Raw genomic sequence first — 13751 nt, forward strand, 5'->3', positions numbered from 1 at the left:
GTCGTGATGGAAGGATTATGCACCTATGTTGAGTATACTTCATGGAAATCTAAGAAGGGTGGATAATGGATCATATATCTATGTAAAATGTACTGACATATAACTTGTTTAATATGAAAGTAAACTAATACAAAAATAAATTATTCAACTCAAAATAAACTTTGTTGTATAACATTTAAAAAAAGTCAACTTTATTTAGACTTCAATTGTGTCATATGATATTAACTGGCCTATATTTTTAAAACAAATAAGTTGACATCAAAAGATAATTTCCTACAAATAGTTTTTTTTAAGTAATAACGTAGTTAAATGCATTTATATCGCAGTAATTAATTATAAGAGGTTTATTGATGCTTATTTTAACATTATTAAAAAAAAAACAATTGAAATGTATTTATTTATATATATATATTTAAGGAAAAGCTAATAATTTGTTATATCTAAATATCAAAATTCTTTCTTAAGAATTTTGATATATTATGTATTCATTAATTATACAAATTTTACCACCCTTTCTTAAAAGGTATATTTTGTATATATAGATGTGCACCCAAAAGTTACAGTTGCATGAATAAATTACGAAAAACATGATTTTTATGGAATCAAGAAAAAACAAATCACAACCAATTTTTGATATGTTCAAATATTATATTCAGCTTTAGTTTTTATTCAATAAGCCCTCCTTCACAAGGAATAGCCGCCTAGACAGTCTTGCAAACAGATAGGGCGCTCTTGACGATGAAAGCCGTGTCTATGGGGAACCACACTGGCATGATGGCAACTTGGAGTAAATCCAAATTTGGATCAGAGGTGTGGCAAACATTCTTCTCCAAGGTATTTCAAGCTGCAAAGTTTAGAGGGTTGAGGTCAGGGCTGGAGGGGGCCATAGGGAAATAGGCCCAAAGTCCACCCTATTGTTGTTTTGGAATTTTTGATTCTTCTTGGCTGTATGTGGCTTTAATGGACTTCATGATGTTGTAAGCAGTACGGATGGAGTTGCAAACAGTCTCTCCAGCCTTCTTGACAGTGGTGTAGATGAGATCGCACACGTATTGAATTTTTAGTTGTTGTTTTGGCATTTTTACACTTAGATGGATAAAAATAACGAGTATAATATTATAATTAAATTTTCGGTTCTCATTCTGTATTACTTATTAAATGTATTATTATGATTAGTTCACAAAAAACCTTGGACAAAAATCAAGAAATTGAGGATTGCTCAATATATTTTTTACGTCATATATGTATACTACAGCCCGACACTTCGTAGACATATTTCGATCCAATACAATACTTGTATTCAAATTTTTGGGATGATTTAAAATATGCAAAAATGTTGACTATAGCTTAAAACCTTCATTTGATTTATTAGGCTTAGTTTGACCTCGATATGGCTTCTTTCAAATAAAACTATCAATTTGTAATTGTTCCATTATGACAATGCATTCTTTCTACTTTAAGAACAATTTGCGGTGTTCTCAAATAAAAAAACTGAAGAAATTGTAGGCAGATAGTGACGATAATTCGTCGAATAATATCAAAGTAATTGTTAAACAAACCACATTTACAACTTTGAATTTGCTATGTCCTTAGTAAAATATAATTAAAAAACTTATTTATGGAGTCATAGATGTCTTAATTGAATAAATAATTTAACATTCATAAAATGATCCCAACTGCTTGAATATATATATATATATTTTTAATTTGATAAAGTCAAAGGGCTGTTGGCTTTAAAGCAACAATATTACGTAATATGTATAAGATTTTTTTTTGGGATACTGTACACTTTAGTAAAATTGGATACTTCTTTATTTTGTAGTTATTAAATATTTGTTTCATTTTAAATTATTATTTTTGCCATAAGTTTTTTACAACTTATGGCAAAAATAGGTAGAATCAGTGAGTCAAATTAATGTTAGAGTCCCTGGGCACTTACTACATATATACATACTTTGTAGCTTTTAAGAGGAAACAATAATGCCCATTAAGGCATTAAAAAGAGCCTTTTGATTTTTGAAATAAATTTAGTGAATAAGTTATTGATCATCAAATTTTTTTGAATCAAGGTGAACGTGCTCTAATCATTCATTCAAGGTTCATACACACTCAGGCTACATTAACTTAATGTAATATATTTTCCTCTTAGGAAATTAGATGAGATGATATTTCAATTTTTTATATCCCCCTTGATTATAAGTATTTTTTGATGCATATAATAATCTGTTGATTCGTTAATTTATGAAGTATGGCTGGCGAAGGAAGCAAAATCAGAGAAGCACACACTTAAGTAGGTAGGTGGGTACTACATAGGTAGTGAAAACCTCGAAGTCATCACTTTAAAAACATACTTCATATGAATATGCAACCAGGTTAAGAAATATAAATATATAAAGCGTAGTATTGCAATTCTGCATAAAAGCAGAAGAGGAATTCCTCTATCAACGCATTTTAGCAAATTCCGTAGTGTGCTCTAGTTTTGAAAGCTTAAAGCTCTGCACTTTTTATTAAGACATGAGGTTCATCATTCATCTTCGACCTTTGTAAATATGTATCTATTAGTGTTAGCCTTCGGTTTGAGACAATTATATTTTTTAGTGGACCGAAATATATTGATCCTTGAAAGAAGTTCGGTTTGAACCTATCCCAAAAGAAAGTTCGGTCTCGATCCGTTCTTCAGGAAAATTAAGTTTGGATCGGTCTCATTTAAAATTATGATTCCATAGATGAATTGTTGATGACGTCATGTGATTTTCCAAATTGTGAATACCGACATGCAATGTGTTGCATAAATCATATTTGTACAACTCACAAATTAGGATATGGGGGAAAATCGGTCCATAGATTGAGACCGAAAAAAATCGGTCTATATTTGGAGACCAAAAAAATTCCTCCACGATTTGAAAACAATTCAATTTCGGTCTGCAATTACTGTCTGACCCGAAATATCGTTCCAAATCGGTCTAAAAAATCACTTAAGACATAACTGGAAGAATATCGGTCTTGATATGAGTCTTAACACTAACATTTATGGTTTTCTTTAACAATTTTATACTCGTAATTGCATCTTTAATTTTTGAAATTTACATTTTTTAATATTTGATGTATGAATATTCTATTTTTTTAAAAAGAAAAATGTTTATTAATTTATCAGGTTAAAAAAAGATCACTATTATCTACATTTGAAAAATGTTTTACTTGTTGATATTCACTTTTGTATCCACAAAACTGTATTTTTAGATAATTGGTTCATCACCTATAATTCACAACTACTATCAAATAGTTACATTAACTATTTAACAAAAAAAAAAAGAACAATGCCTATAAGTAATAGACATATCAGATAATTTATTAAGTCCGTTTATACACCTAGATTGTGTGCAAGTTGCAACTTGTATAAGAAAATTATACAAATATGTCCTAATTGATGCCTTATTTGATTGGAACATGAGCAATTTTAATTACTGACTAGCAAATTATTGATGTTATCATTTCATTTTGATCTATTGCAACCATTTGGTTTATTATGTATTTAAGAGTAATATATCTGTGGGGATTTGAACTATTGTGTGCCATACAATACTTTCAACTATCAATTAAGAATATTTATTTAAAATCTTTTTATAGATCGGCCATCCATGGAATATTCACTTATTGAATTATCCTCTTCTCAAGTATTCTAAATTATTTATTTATCTCATTTATTGTTCCTGACTTATACAAGTTACAATTTGTACAAAATCTCAATCTTAACATACGAGTATGTAGTAATATGACACACATAGTTCATTGGTGAATACTTAATTCTTGTCTATACACTCCTTGATAAATATTTTATCAAATTCTCAATACTATTATATTTTAGCACATTTTTGGTGTTAATTAATTTTTCATGGGCTGTCAATTCTCAAATCATACGAATTTTTCTTAAAAAATAGTTTGTTTGATACTTTTTTTATTTATAAAACAATCAATAACATTGAATAGAATCCTACATTTCTTTTTCTTTTTCCTCCCACTAAAAATTCAACACACTCTTTTGTAGGTACACAATATGAAAATGATTTATCCAATTAGTTTTTGCTCATTGAAGGTATCATAATATGATCATTTATATTATGTAAATGCTATATCAATACAAGAAATGGGTTTCTGTTATTCTTTTTTTTTTTCGAGCTAAGTAAACACGGGTCTAACCGGCTATTTTAATACCCATGAGATTTAATTACAAATAAACTTCAAAAGTATAAAACAATGTCATATGCATCCAAGATACTGATGAGTAAACTTAGGGCTTGTGAGCGATTAATCAATTCCTCAAAAAATTGCTCCCTTTGACCTTTTTGGGGAAAACTGCTCATTTTGTCCCTTTTTGTGTGGAAATTGCTCATTTCTCTAAAATTGTATGAAAGAAATGGAAAATGCTTGTTTTTTTAGTTAGATTATAGAATAACTTTTGATGATATTTTTCGAGGGGAAGTCTCTCTGCCAAAAACCCTCTTCATTAGGCTCTGTTTTTAAAAGGTAAATATATATATGAAGCAATCACGGTTATGATTACATGATTCGATATGTAAAGGAGCCATATTCCGGTAATACCCAAATAGGGGAAGGATACATTGAAATTGCGAAATCCTTATGAAAAAGGTTCGACGTATAATCAGTGGTGATGATGATGAATAGACTCCGTCTAACAAGGCTCTTAAAGATCATGCCAACTTCATACTTACTCCAGCTACTAAAATGGACGTTGAAACGGTCTTTTAGTATGTTTAAAACAACCCAATACTGATCAAAGGGAAAAGTTAAGGGAAGAAAATCTTTCTAAAATATTGATTTGTCGATACAATATGACACATTTATTAATAAATTATGATAAATAAAAAAAGCACTAATTACTTAATTTTATCCATGTGAAAATGTATTTTTCTTCAAATACAAATGACCCAATTTTGATATTTTATTCATTTTGGCTAAAAAAATTGCACAAAAATCCCAAGTGTACTGATGAGTAATGAGCATAGGGACCAGAAAAGAGCCTGTCATTGTCCCCTGTTTTGTAAGACAATAAAAAGATTTATTAAGTTATGACTGTGTTCACTTCGTCGTTTCGTTACATTTCGTCCCTTCCTTGCCAGATTTAGTATCGTCTTTATTTTGTCAAAAAAAGATATCTCCTTAACTGGATACAAGAAATAGGCTTTTCAAATTTTGTAAAAAGCAGGTTTGAACCCTCCTTAAAATGATAAGTGATAAATAAGGGCTGTAACTTAATGAAGCGGACTGACTTATTGCTATGCTTCCCACGACTCGATCCCATTTAAAAGCAGATTCCATAATTACAAGTATTATAAGCGAAATTTACGAGAAACAAACATTTGACACAACTCTGAGGACATCGGGTCTGAAAGATTTTATTGATAGACAATTTTGAATTTTAAAACTTATTTAACTATAAATACTATAAATGATTTGTTTAACCTATTAAGGATTAAGAGTCCGGCATGTACTCCTTCCCTCTTTTTTGTGTGTTCTTTTTCGTTTTTGATAAAGTTATATATTTGGCCATTGTGGTTGTGCCATGGATTTCTAGATACAAATTCCATTGCCTGTACCTTTTATTTTATATTACATCGTATTTTTGGCTTTTTGTTTTTTTGATCTGTTACAAATTTTGAAAGTTGGAATTTTATCTTGTGTTTTTTAAACTTCTTCTTTTACAGTGAGATGATTAAATAAATGAGAAAATAAAAATGATTTAGTTATTAGAAACATTCTAAAAATTGTTTAATTTCGGTTTTGTCTTGTCATCGGTATGCAAAAAATATTCATGGAGAATACATTTCGTCTCGTCATTGCCGACGAACTTAACACTCAATTATTTACCATAAATATGGTTCTCCTCTGTATATCATTAATATATTTTAGTCCTCCAGAAGCATAATACAGGCAGCTGATGTTAACAAGGGTTTAATTCAGAGGTACCAATAATCTTGCTCCCACCTACTCCATCCCCTCTAAAAGATTGTAATTCATAAAATAACTTGTATTATTTGTACCTATAGTTGTAAAAAAATATGACATTGAACGAGTTCAAAACTTTTAATAGTTTCAACCTGAACAGTTTTTTTCCAAAGCTGTCAAAATTATTCTTTTGTTCTTGAATAGAATCCTTGTTGTACTCGAAGTAGAGTTAAGGATCCATATCGTAGTAATTCCTGTCTATATCCTTGCTTGATACGAAGTAAAATTTGTGTTTATTTTTAATTTTTATAGCTGCTTGTTGCAGATCTAATAAAAAACCATGACAGCTTAGTTGCTCTCTCCCCAAAAATCTTCAAATTATCGAGGTGACCACTTTCGGCTTCTTTTTTTAAACATAGTGACTGTCCACATTTTTTTACTATTATAGCCATACTCTACATAAAGTAAAATATTTGAAATTAACAGTTAATAGTGATGGAAGATAGTATATGACCGATACCCGGGTAAAAACGAGTACTAGGTAATAAATTTATCAACTCACAAGTAAGGCCCTTTTTGCGGGTATTTTTTGTGTCCCAGGGTACGATTATTACCCCAACCTATCCGATTAAATCACCTATAACCAAATATTGACACACCTACTAGTTTTATTTATGAATATTGATTATTATCACTATAATGCATACATGATTGAATAGATTAAATTCAGGTGCTGACATTAAGTACTTTTTTTTCTCTCGATCCATTTTAACTATATATATATATAAAAATGAAATTATTTGATGATGGATAAAATGGAGATATAAATTTTATTCTTTATCAATAATTCAAAATTTTGTTTTTTGTTATGGTATAATACTCAAAAGGTACATTAAAATAGGTGAGGTATAAGGGGAAATATTAAGTTGAATAAATTATACATTCACATTTATGTACATATACTCTCAAACATGACTATCATGATGCTAAGCAAAAAATAAATAGTGAACCCACTTGAGAAAACACACACACTAAAAAAAGTGCATACTACGAAATTATTTTTTTACTGCAAAAAAGTTGCAGTTTCATTGCAACAAAATTAGAGAAAAAAAGGCACATATATGCATTAAAAAAAAGACTTGAATATGATGAGAGTTTTTTTTTAAATGAAAAAAATTTATTAGACATTTTTATGTTTCCTTAGAAAAGAAATGAAGGAACACAGAAAATAAAATGTTAACTACAAACTATTAAAAAAATAAAATATTTTAATACCTATGAAAAAAATAATTTTTTTTCTCCCTTTACAAATGCCATAATTAAATTTCTTTTCTTCATAAAAAATGAAGAAGCAAAAATAAAATCTGTAATGAATGAATATATCTTGAATATCAATAAAATCGTAAGTTCAACATTTTTTTATATGATAAAAAAAGTTAGTTATTTTATCATAGATAATCATGTCAATACTCTTCAAGATAAATTATTAGTATTTAAAAAAAAAGTTTGTAGTTATAATAAATTTAAAAAAAATAAAAATACGTTATATCATGCATGTATAATTAGTACTGCAGCATAAAATTGCCTTTTAAAAGAGATAGAAAAGGAGGAAGATCGACATATATTTTTACTTTTATAAGATAACACATTATCGATCTAAAATATTCAACAGAAGGGCTAAATATTTCATTTAATGCATTAAAGTTTTTTTATAGCAAATGCATTCAGCTTCCATTGGTGCTAATTTTCATAATGATTGATTCATTACTTTTTACGAATTTTTGTACCAAAGTCTTTGTTGTATGTATATAAATATTTGTATTTGTTGTGTATATATATTATTTGTTTTAGCTATGAAAAGCAATGTGTAAATTCACATTTTTTTTGTGCAAAAAATTGGATATTATATCATATTACACGAGTCATTTTCTTTTATTTGTTAAAAACCTTAGTGTGCATTAAAAACTATTTCAAGGGAGTGTTGTCACGATACTAATATTTTTGGATCGGTTCCGGTATCAAAGTGAGTATTAGTATTGGATACTTTTTGATATTTATTTGACTAAAAATATACAGCAACTCGAATGGGTACACTATAGAGTTTCTTTTCTTCCGTTTTGGGCTACCTTGACCTCTCAAAATTTAATGGCCTCTTACTGTGACCAAATATAATTTTCGTTCCTAGTTTGATCAAAATCGATCTGTTACTTGCAACTTTTGCAGTAATCCGGGTAACTAACTAACAAACAGGGGCAGAAATCTAACCTCCATTCAAATTCGTTAGCAGGGGGTTAAAATGACGCAAAGGGCAGTTCACGCACACATACAGTGGCTTCCATGCGATTATTATTTAGAGGAAGATAAAATAATCTACTCTAAATAAAAATTATATTCCTAAATTTACAAGCGTTAGAAAAAACATTTCCATTCTAGCTTTTCAGGGACACCCGGAGGAGTAAGTGCTGGGGAAGATGATAATTTTATGTCGTAATCATTCTATTAAACTATTTTTTTGTTACAAAATAAAGCAAGTATTTTTTTTTTTTTTAAATTACCGTTTAAATAATAAAAAAGTAGATTATTCTTTCAAATTTAGTCTCCTCCAAAAATGTTAATTCTAAAATAAATTAAAAATTAAAAAGCAGATGCTCCTGCTTTGTTTAATAAAGTACACTTAGGGGAATGGGATTACACCATTGGTAAGACAATTTATCTATGACGCAATAGCGCTGCCAATGAGTCAGTGCACTGGTATCACTCTAGTATCAGTATAAGGAACAAAACCAGCTCATAGTGTATTATTTTAGAAAAATTACATTTCTTTTCAAAATTAAATGGTCGATTCATGAATTTGTAATTGAATTAATAAATAATTGATATAAAGTCATGAAAATTACTCTTGGTAAATTTAATTTGATTTTTTAATTTATATTAATATAAAACTTATTTGTCTAATTTTTGTCTTGGGTCATAACTTACTTGCAAAACTTTCTGTAGTAATTATATATAAAATTTGTTTTTTGTCAAACAAAGGTAATTTTTTCTTTATTTAATTGGTTCAATACCAGTTTATTTTAGTATTATTAAGTATAAGGTAAATGTAGTTTATTTCGATGAATTAAGAATAATAATAAAATAAAAATTGGTAAATAATCATAATGGAAAATCCCCCTCAATGTTCATTGAATCCATTAATTAAATTAGTATCTTGATAATTCACTCTTCATTGCTATGGAAATTGTAGTATGCATATTTAACAAAATGAATCTCAAATTTAATCAATGATTTTTGACTTTTAAGGGACTTAACGTACGGATAGAGTAAGCAATGAGATACCTAGTAGCTATGTACATATAGCTTGAGTCATAATCGATTGAAATTTGAAGTAAATATCAACTCAGAGAAGAAAAACTTTGTTTAAGAAATATAAAATAATGAATAAACAAGTTATTACTACATAAACGATATTTATATTGATTTAAAGAAGGATTTATGTGTCTAATGTGTTGAAAAGTATTATGTGTACACACAATTTGAAATTGAAGCAAGGGAAGAGTCTTTCGGATACGCCATCAACTTACTCTGTATAATGACGTCTTGTGTGAGTCCTTATATAGGACTGAATACTCCAGTTTAGTTTTCAAACTTATAAAGTTAAGTCCTTGATGAAATAACTCAACTTTCGTTTTTCTTTTTTATCAGTTCTAGTACTGACAGTCGGAAGGACCAACGGTCATAAGGATTGGTACATAAGTACTAAATAGACTAGTCCTAAGACTAGAATGGACTGAATAAGTAAGTAGCGATACAAAACTATTAATATAGATACGTACTTATAGTAGAGGAGACTAGGTGCAGTTGTCACACTTTTTTATTTTATTTTTTTAATAGGTTTTTATTTTATAATATACAGTTGTAAATTATAAGAACTTGTGTATTTACATTTAACAAAAAAATATAAATAAACATGGCAGTTTTAAATCAGTCTCCAAAAACAAAGTTAGTTTACAAAAGTACATTATAAATCTATACAATAGGTAAATAGTCATAAAAACAACGTTCTATACAAGTAAATAAGATTAGTTAAAAGAAAAAAACACCTAGAAATTCAGAGATCCTAAAGCAAGAACCTATGATTGGCCTATTAAAGATTCTATACTAGAATTTAAAATTTTCATGTACGTCATAGAGTTCTCCGAAAAATCCTATAAAATATTCACTACCTAACTCTATAATATCCGTTCGTTAATTCAAGGTCAATTTTTTTGCCATGTAAGACTTAGAGTTCAGAGTGTCAAACCCGATTGCTTTTGTCTTCACTGAAGAAAATTTCTTTCTTTTTAGGTAGCCCAAAAATAATTAGAGCTGAGATATGGTTTGGTGAGATGTTCCTTCTAAGTTCCATGCAACAAACTTCCTTTGTAGAATAAAAAAGATATTTAGTAGAAGCATGGACAAGTGAAGTAAACCTCTTACTGCAGAGTTTTTCGGTCCAACTTCTCCATGAAAGTTTAACTTAGACTCACCATATTTTCACATAACATATTTGCATATGTGTGCTACTGTTATATGTTTCAGTAGTCAATAGTTTTAACACAAATTGGATTTAAATGCGACAATTTCAAGTGTTGAAACTGTAGTTCAAATCAAGGGACGGTTGTAGCAGATGAAATACATAGAGTTTTTAAAGTTAGAAATGGGATATTTGCAACTTTGTCCCGTCTCTTCTACATATAGTTACACATAATGAAAACGACTAAATCAATCTGAAATATGTACGTTCTAAAGAAAATTATTTATTAATGATAACTACTATTGTATGTACGTCATATTAATTAATATCCAAGGACCTATAAAATATTATTACGTATTATTTATTGTTACAAACATATATACTTTACATATGTAGAATGTAGATATGTGATGGAGCCTCGTTATTTGAGACGTTGTTTCTACTGCTGGTGCTACCTGTGCTCCTTCATCATGATTTTTTTATATCATACATTCATAGCTAGGTAATATACTACAACTAGCCTCCTATACACGTATACATACGTATATATATATATGTACCCACTATCTATATACTGGTCTGATGAGCAATAAGATGGCACAAAGGGAAGAGAAAGAAGAAACCTTCTCTCGATCTTTTTCTATTGGAGGGATGATGATGTATTATTGATAGAATCCCCCCTCTTCTGTGACGATACACCTCAAGCCACCTACATGTTTGTTCCTAGGTGTTTTGTATCATTATTATATTTATATTCTCTCTTTCTTATATCTGAACTCCTATGCTATGTTTATTTATAAAGAATGGGGATCCAAAAATTGCAAAATCATTTAATTACGATTTTATCCATTTTATTTTTAATTACGAGGTTTCATTACACAACCAAGTGATAACTGAAACAAAAATAAAGCAGGTTTGTGTTTATCCTATGTCTCTCTATATAAAAATGACAAATAAGGCAGAGTAATTGGGATCTCCTTCGGACCGAGAAGGCTGCAGAGACCGTTGACATCTCCATACCGACTGTCAAAAACATCAAGCATTACATCCCATTAGGGTCAACAAGAACCAATATATCGACAGTAACCATATGGCGAACCTCTTGCCTACGTCCATCTTGCCCTCCTCCAACGCTGAACTCAACCCTCTGGAATTTGCTGTGAGGAAGTCTTGAAGAAGAATGTCTGGCACACCTATCCTCCAAATTTTGATTTGCTCCAAACTGCCATCATGACACTGTCCTGCGCCATGAAAATGACATTTTACGTCATGAGCTACCAATCTGTTCGCTGGCGTTTCGAGGCTGTTATTGCACGTGAAGGAGTACATATTGAATAATATAAAACTAATGTTTATATATATCAAAATATTTATTTTGAGTTGTCCTTCCTGGATTCCATAATGTAGTCATGCTTTTGCAAGTTTTGGGTTCCCACACTGCAGGTACATATCAAAACCATAAGAGCAATCGTCCCTACTTTTTTAACGACTAAAAGTGACATTTCTATACTATAATTGTTAGTTTGTGTGACTATGTGGCCAACGAAGGAGTACGTTTGGCGTCGAAGGTGATATGAAAGCTCCAGACTCTTATCTCAGCGGCGCGTTTCAGAGGTGTCTACCCATACCAAGAATAGTAGAGGTTGCCCAAGACGAGTTCAAATTAACGAGTATAAAGCTAAAATTTGAATTCCTTTAATGCAACGAGAATGATGTGGCTGGGAGTTTGTTGATTTTTTTTAATGTTTATCTATTTAGTTTATTTGTTATAAAATCATAGTCCATTGTTATTTTTTTTATATAATATGTATAAGGAACAATTTTTCTTTTTTTAAGCTTCATTTTTACATAATATTTATAACTTATTATTGTGGTGTTTTTTATTTCTAATTTTGCTATCCTCAATTCTTTGTCGCACACGATACCAGAGTTTTCATGAGTTTATAAAATAATCCCCAGACGTACCAGACAGAATTTAAGACGATAGTATGCCTAGTGAAAAGAAAATGATTGGTATTTCTACACATCGTTACCTTTATTGTATGGCACACCTCTTAATGATAAAAGAAGCAGAAAGAACGGCCCAAATTCAGTGGGTAATAGGCCAATTATTTCCAAGTATGGAACTATTATTCTAAATAGTTGGAAAACAGTTCACAGCTTAAAAGGAGCTAATTCTAACTAAACCAATCAACGTTCAGTACACTTATTAGAATAAAAGAAGCAGAATGATCGACAGTTGTAAAAAAGATACACTGTATATTTTGCTGTTCGTTTGATAATGCCGTGGCTAACGTAAGTGCTGGATCCCATATGGTCTTTCAAAGTGTTTCAAATGTGCCCAAAGGATCAATAACAAGACGGGACAGGACCAAATTAAAATCCCATAACTAATGAAATAAAAAGGGTGCGTGTTTTGGGAATGTTAAAAAAACAAAACTGAAAATCATCATTATAACACTGACAATTTGAAAAATGTTCTGAAGGAAATAAACTTATCTGCCATGCCGTTTCATTAGATCAGCTAACATTAGCAAGAATTACTCTGATGTCGATCTTCAATTCTCCAAGGACTTACAATTATAACTCCCCAACAAAATCGCAAGAATACTCTCAGGTTTTTTTTTCAGTAATTGAATGTAGTAGGAAAGGATGTTTACTACGCAGGAGTTAAATTATAGTGGCAACAGATGAGGAAAAAAATTCATTCTTCAAATTAACAATTCCAAATAGCGCCCCATAAAAAAATACACATGATTGACATCACTACCCATACTCCTAATGTGTATACTTAGTTACTTCATTATTAAAGATTATATTAACTAAGGCCTTAATTCAGTAATTCCATATGTCTTGCTCCCACCTTCCCCTCACACTCTTAGACAAATCCCATATCTACTTATTATAATCAGAGGTAGAAGGCAGATTTGGCGCAAATGTCCTATATAGTATTTACATTTTCATATATATATATATGGTATAATATACTTTTGAAAAGACTAACGATACAATAACATGATTTTCTACTATTTGTAAGGAATAATATATATATATAAGACTCTCGAAGATTTTCTGCATTGGAAATAAAGCAAGTTTTTTTTTTGTGTGCAAACGAGTTTTTTTATATGTATATATGCACTTTTTTGAAATTTGCTCTGCATTTGTATATACTTTTCCTTGAACACAATTTATATTTAAAATCATTATCATGAATATATATATATATATACATTCGCTTGGAGGTCTTTTTTTTCTCCACGATTATTAACCTTCC

General features: G+C 29.7%; 1 long non-coding RNA gene across 1 annotated transcript; it reads left to right on the plus strand.

Annotated features, from left to right (window-relative positions):
- The first annotated feature begins 9622 nt into the window (after positions 1-9622).
- Positions 9623-13387, plus strand: LOC139905511 (uncharacterized). The gene is made up of 3 exons (XR_011780352.1): positions 9623-9759; positions 10309-11920; positions 12000-13387. It is a non-coding gene; the product is annotated as an uncharacterized lncRNA (long non-coding RNA).
- Positions 13388-13751: the final 364 nt, after the last annotated feature.

This window comes from Lepeophtheirus salmonis, chromosome 5, assembly GCF_016086655.4.
Source record: "Lepeophtheirus salmonis chromosome 5, UVic_Lsal_1.4, whole genome shotgun sequence".
Taxonomy (NCBI): Eukaryota; Metazoa; Arthropoda; class Copepoda; order Siphonostomatoida; family Caligidae; genus Lepeophtheirus; species Lepeophtheirus salmonis.